This window comes from Salvia splendens, chromosome 7 (genome assembly GCF_004379255.2).
Source record: "Salvia splendens isolate huo1 chromosome 7, SspV2, whole genome shotgun sequence".
Taxonomy (NCBI): Eukaryota; Viridiplantae; Streptophyta; class Magnoliopsida; order Lamiales; family Lamiaceae; genus Salvia; species Salvia splendens.
The window spans coordinates 12,143,421-12,150,079 of NC_056038.1; positions in this window are offsets into that span (position 1 = coordinate 12,143,421).

Sequence of the window (6,659 nt, forward strand, 5' to 3'; positions counted from 1 at the left end):
ACATTGCAACGACCGCTATCCAAGAGGCAGAGGCTACGGATTATTGTGCAGCGACCGCTAGCCAAGGTGCAGCGGCCGGCTGCGAAAATGCGGCACACGAAATTGACCTACTTTCTCCCCAATATTTACCAAACTTAGCTACTTTTTACCTTATTTGATGGAGCTTGATTTGTTCTCTATAAATACCCCCTCAAACCTCTTCATTAGAATCTTCTTTTTGCCTCATAATTCTAGAGCATAAAATTGAGAGAGTTCTTCATTGTGCAAGAGGTTGAAGAAGGAATCAAGAGAAGATCAAGGCTACAAGGATTCAACCTTTGGGTTTTATTGCTTTAGTTCTTATGTTCACTTTGTTTTCCCTTCATTCTATGTTTTTAGTAGGGATGTCAATGTAGCCCGTAACCCCAAATTTATAGGGTTAGGGTTGGAAATTTCTAGCCCGATAAAATCAAAATCCGATTAGCCCGCACCCGATTAACCCGCAACCCATTAGGGCCAGACCTGAAAACCCGATAAAATTTCTATTATTCTATTTTTTTACTCCTAATTCGACATTTCATTGATTAATTTTAACTAAAAAAATAACTTTTAATTTTATATTAAATATACAAATTATATTTTGAATTTTTATTAATATAATAATTGATATATAAACTAAAAACTCCAAATTCACAAAAAAAATATTTAAATTTCTAAAACATGCATTAAAATTCTACGAAATATCTCAAATATTAGTATTTGATCATGTTTATGATTGAGTTTAAGCATATATCTCAAATATATCATAATTAAATGTTTTACATTGTATGAATATTAGAAATTTTAATAATTATTTATTGGATTGATCGCATGTTCATATTATCGGTAGCAACTCGAGTAACCCGCTGTGCTAGCCCGAAACACGAGCTTTTATGGTTAGGACTGAGCTTTTATAACCCGAAAGAAATCACAACCCTATTAACCCGCACCCGATTGACCCGTAACCCGAGTAGGGTTGGCCCAAAACCCGACGGGCCGGCCCGATTGACATCCCTAGTTTTTAGCTTATTCAATTATGTGCAACTAAATTAATAGGATTCTATGGATGTGTTAGTAACAACTTTGGTTATACCATTATGTTTTGCTATTTAATATCCGTTTTGTTTTTACTTCGTTTCTTCCCTAAGTTGTTCTATAATACTCCACGTTTGAGTGACACATTCGGTGATGATTTAATATAACTTGCTACATAATTGTGAGAGGAGGTTGCCTTGTTAGTAACAACTTTGGTTATACCATTATGTTTGTTTTCCCTGTGTTTGATATCCGGTACTGACCTTTAGCTATACTATATATACTCTGTATACTTGCAAGTTTATTTAGTGCTAATAAAAAGTGCATCAACGTGCAGCCGGGACTCCGTCGACAGCGACGACGTTCGTGACTTCGGAGACCTCCGATTTAGCTATGCTTTCTGCTACTGTAAGAAGACAGCGGCGCTCCGTATTGTCACCGGCCAAGACAAACCGTTGCGGGGGAAGCTTTACTTTGTATGTGAGAGGAAGGAATGCAGTTTCTTCAAGTGGTGCGAGCCAAATCTTGATGTCAACGCACGGGCCTGTTCTTCGTCAACCTCATTCGGTGGTGCCGATTTTGAGGATTTGACATTGAATTTAACCGAAATTAAGGATAAAATTCAGAAATTAGTGAATGTTTTGAGCTTTGGTCTTTGTTTTGTTGTTGTTGTAACACTTTTGTGTATGTTCAAGTAATTTGATAGAGTGTTTGAAAACCCTAATTTTTTGTTCTTATTTGAATTTTGAAGTGAATCCTTCTTATTCTTCTTAGAAAAATCGGTAGAAATCAAACTGATTCAATAATTGGAGAACCCTAAAATACAAGACAAAGTAGTCCTTCATATAAATTATTTACTTCCATTTGGTCTTGAACATTTAACCACACTCATTGTAGACTTACAAGCAAAATTTTTAGAGTCATTTATTATGCTAGTAGAACCTTAGATTGTGCACAAGCTAATTATACGACCACAGAATGGGAGATGATTGCTATAGTTTATTATTTTGATAAATTTAGAGCTTATCTTGTTGGGACTAAAACCATTGTTTACACAGATCATGCAGCTATTAGGCACCTGTTTGCAAAGAAGGATGCAAAACCAAGACTCATCTGGTGGATCCCACTACTCCAAGAATTCGATGTTCAAATAAGAGATAGAAAATGATGTGAGAATGTAGTGGCGGATCACTTGTCTCGGTTGGAGCACCCGGTGGAAGGAGAAGATCTATCACGAGAAATTAATGAGGACTTCCCCGACGAGCATTTATTCTTCACTCAAGCCACTTTTTCCATGGTATGCTGATATTGTTAATTATTTAGCAGTCAAGGTACACCCTCACACATCTATAGAGAAGGAAACCGGGCTGCTGATTTTCTGGCAGGTAGGGGGGTCCAGACCCCTGCCCTTATATATTTTGATCCAATCTCTGCACCTCGGTATCTGAAGGTGTTAGTTAGGATGGACCAGCTGGGATATCCTAACTTCCGTTTCCGACATAGAGATGTGAGTTGATCTAGCTCTTCTGGTGGTTGGCTTTGATCTTTTTTCGTTTCCCCCTTTAGTGTATTTAGTCATCTTTTTTCCACTTGATAGAATGGAGGATCCCGGCTTGTGGGCCCTCTACTTTACATCTTCATGTTCTTGTTTAGATCTTAGTCACTTTTGGGCTAAGATCATGTTTTTGGAACATCACATTTTGATTTTATTTACGGGTTGGGGGCCTGCCTAAACCCCCGCCCACAAAGGGCATTTTTTATTAAAAAAAACGTATTGGACAAATATGGAGTTAAGCACACAGTTACCTCACCATATCACCCCCAAGCTGATGGGCAGACTGAGCTTGCGAACAGGGAAATCAAGTCCGTCCTACAGAAAACAGTGAGCACTAATAGAAAGGATTGGGCACTCCGTTTGGATGATGCGTTGTGGGCATACCGTACCGCATACAAATCCCCTATAGGTATATCTCCTTATCAATTAGTTTTTGGAAAATCATGTCATTTTCCTTTTGAGATGGAGTATAGGTCTTATTGGGCGATAAAGAAGTTGAATCAAGATTTCCAAAAGGCCGGCGAGGAAATGCGTCTCTTTCTCAATGAGATGGACGAATTTCGAATGGAAGCCTACGATAGCTCGTCTACTTACGAAGAAAGGATGAAGGCTTACCATGGTAGGATGATTAGTCCACGAGAGCTCACCTTGGGGGATGTAGTTTTGTTGCACAATTCGAGACTCTCTCTTTTCCCCAGAAAGTTGAAGTCCAAATGGACCGATCCATAAATGATCAAGAAAATCTATGATAGTGGGATGTTTGAGTTGCTAGCTCCGGATGGGATGTTGTTTTAAGACAATGGCCACCGTGTGAAGAAATACTATAGTTCGGATAAGGTGGTGGAAGAGGAAGTAGCACTAGAAGAACCACCCAATGAGTAAAAAGGGGGTAAAGTCAAGCTAATGACTATAAAAGAGCGCTTGTTGGGAGGCAACCCAGCCCTTTATTTCAATTTTTGGTTAAGTTTTTGAGTACCTTTTGGTTTATTTTTCGTTTTTGTGTTGATGAAAATTTTCGCAGGTTTCTGGACTTTCGCCAGCGACCGTTGCAGCGTCCGCAGCGGCCCGCTGGTCACTCTATGGAAAGATTCTGACTTGTCGCAGCGACCGCTGGTGGACGCCCAGCAACCGCTGCCCAAATGCAGTTTCCAGCATGATTTTTCAAATTTTTCGAATTTCGCCCCATCTAGCCACTACCCAAAATTTTTCAAGATACGTTTTCTTTTTAGTAGTTTACTCACGTCTCTACCGACTCTACAAACATATTTTACACTTTGTTGTAAATAAGTTTAAGGGATGAAGTGGTGGACCGTGAGTTTAGGTTTTTATTTTTAGGGTTTTAGTTTAAGTTTTTGTTTTAAAAACCCGAAGGTGAATCCATGTCATGAACTTAGCATGGAGAACTTAGAAACACGCATGCTTAGGGACACATTAGACCGAGTTGCCGATGATATTTAATTCCATCCATGTTTAAGTATAGCTTGACGTCTTGATTTGATGGTTTGGTGAAAAGGTGCATAATTAGTGAATTCCTTGTTCGCCTTGAATCATGCTTATACCTTGTGAAATTTGAGTCTAAATTCTTTCTTGTGTGATTTATCTGCATTCATGTATATGTTTCTAGAACTTGCTCCTAATCTGCCTAAGTTTACATAGTGTTTAAGTTGATTTAGGAGGATGTTAGACCATCTTTTCTTAGCTACTTTTATACCTAAAACTTTCGACCCTCTCAAAAATTTTCCCTTTGCAGCCAACTTTTGAGCCTTTAAGCCTATTTTTTGGAAGCCAAATAAATGGGGACAATTCTTTAGGTTAGTTAGATTTTGATATCTTTTGTAAAAGAATTGGAGAGATAAGGAGGAAGTTGTAAAAAGTAGTGTGCTTAATGTAGAAAAGTGCAAGTTGTGAAATAGTGAAAATTCAAAATGTGTGCTTAATCTAGAAAAGATGTCTATAGGAACTAAAAGAAAAGAGAAAAAGAAAGAAAGGTTGTGGAAAGAAAAGAAAAAGGAAAGGATTGGGAAGTGAGTTGAAGGAGAAAAATAAAGTGTTAAAAGTGTCTTGGGTTTTTAGAAAAGTGGAGTCATTTAACTCTACTTGGGATATTTTTATTTTTGAGTCACTTTTTAGCCAAAAGTTCCCCACCTACCAAAGAACCTACATTACAACAAAAAATAAAGATCTTTTGGACTTTTGATGCTTAATCACATCTTGTAGAGGAGAGATTAGACTTTGAGCAAGCCTATGGTAAACTTTGCATGATGCAAGATTTGAGTGCTTATACACTTTACCTTTATACACTTTGAGAGTGAGAGAAAGAATCACTTCCAATCTTTGGAAGTTTGCCACATGTGAGTGCATGAATTCAAGGTGTTCCACGAGTTAGCGATGAAAGTGCACCAATAAGCCTTGCTTGATTTGATTGCGTTAATACATGCTTGATCTATCTATTCCATACTTTGAGACAATTACGACGTCTAGTCCTTGTGCATTCCGTGCGTCTATTATGTGTCTTTATTGTTTTGTTCGAGGACAAACAAAAATGTAAGTTTGGGGGAGTTGATACGCTCGGATTTTGCACTGTTTTAAGGCCTTTATTTGGTCCGTTTTTAATGTTAAAATCACAATTCATGTCCATATTTTGCATATTTTCTCTATTTTGGTATTTTGACGTGTTTTGTGAGATTTGTGCATATTTGAGCCTATAAAGACAGCAAAAAGTCGAAGTTGGAAATCTGGAGCATTCAAGATGCCTAGCGGTCCGCTGCAACACGCATAGCGAGCCCCGAACCAGTAGCGGTCCGCTCCGGAGAAAGTTGTGTTGAAACGAAGAACACGCCCAGCGACCGCTGGGGAGTGCGCAACGACCGCTTGAAGAGTTTCCTAAGCTACTGGAATATTCACAGTGACCGCTGCAACACATTGCAACGACCGCTATCCAAGAGGCAGAGGCTACGGATATTGTGCAGCGACCGCTAGCCAAGGTGCAGCGGCCGGCTGCGAAAATGCGGCACACGAAATTGACCTACTTTCTCCCCAATATTTACCAAACTTAGCTACTTTTTACCTTATTTGATGGAGCTTGATTTGTTCTCTATAAATACCCCTCAAACCTCTTCATTAGAATCTTCTTTTTGCCTCATAATTCTAGAGTATAAAATTGAGAGAGTTCTTCATTGTGCAAGAGGTTGAAGAAGGAATCAAGAGAAGATCAAGGCTACAAGGATTCAACCTTTGGGTTTTATTGCTTTAGTTCTTATGTTCACTTTGTTTTCCCTTCATTCTATGTTTTTAGTAGGGATGTCAATGTAGCCCGTAACCCCAAATTTATAGGGTTAGGGTTGGAAATTTCTAGCCCGATAAAATCAAAATCCGATTAGCCCGCACCCGATTAACCCGCAACCCATTAGGGCCAGACCTGAAAACCCGATAAAATTTCTATTATTCTATTTTTTTACTCCTAATTCGACATTTCATTGATTAATTTTAACTAAAAAAATAACTTTTAATTTTATATTAAATATACAAATTATATTTTGAATTTTTATTAATATAATAATTGATATATAAACTAAAAACTCCAAATTCACAAAAAAAATATTTAAATTTCTAAAACATGCATTAAAATTCTACGAAATATCTCAAATATTAGTATTTGATCATGTTTATGATTGAGTTTAAGCATATATCTCAAATATATCATAATTAAATGTTTTACATTGTATGAATATTAGAAATTTTAATAATTATTTATTGGATTGATCGCATGTTCATATTATCGGTAGCAACTCGAGTAACCCGCTGTGCTAGCCCGAAACACGAGCTTTTATGGTTAGGACTGAGCTTTTATAACCCGAAAGAAATCACAACCCTATTAACCCGCACCCGATTGACCCGTAACCCGAGTAGGGTTGGCCCAAAACCCGACGGGCCGGCCCGATTGACATCCCTAGTTTTTAGCTTATTCAATTATGTGCAACTAAATTAATAGGATTCTATGGATGTGTTAGTAACAACTTTGGTTATACCATTATGTTTTGCTATTTAATAT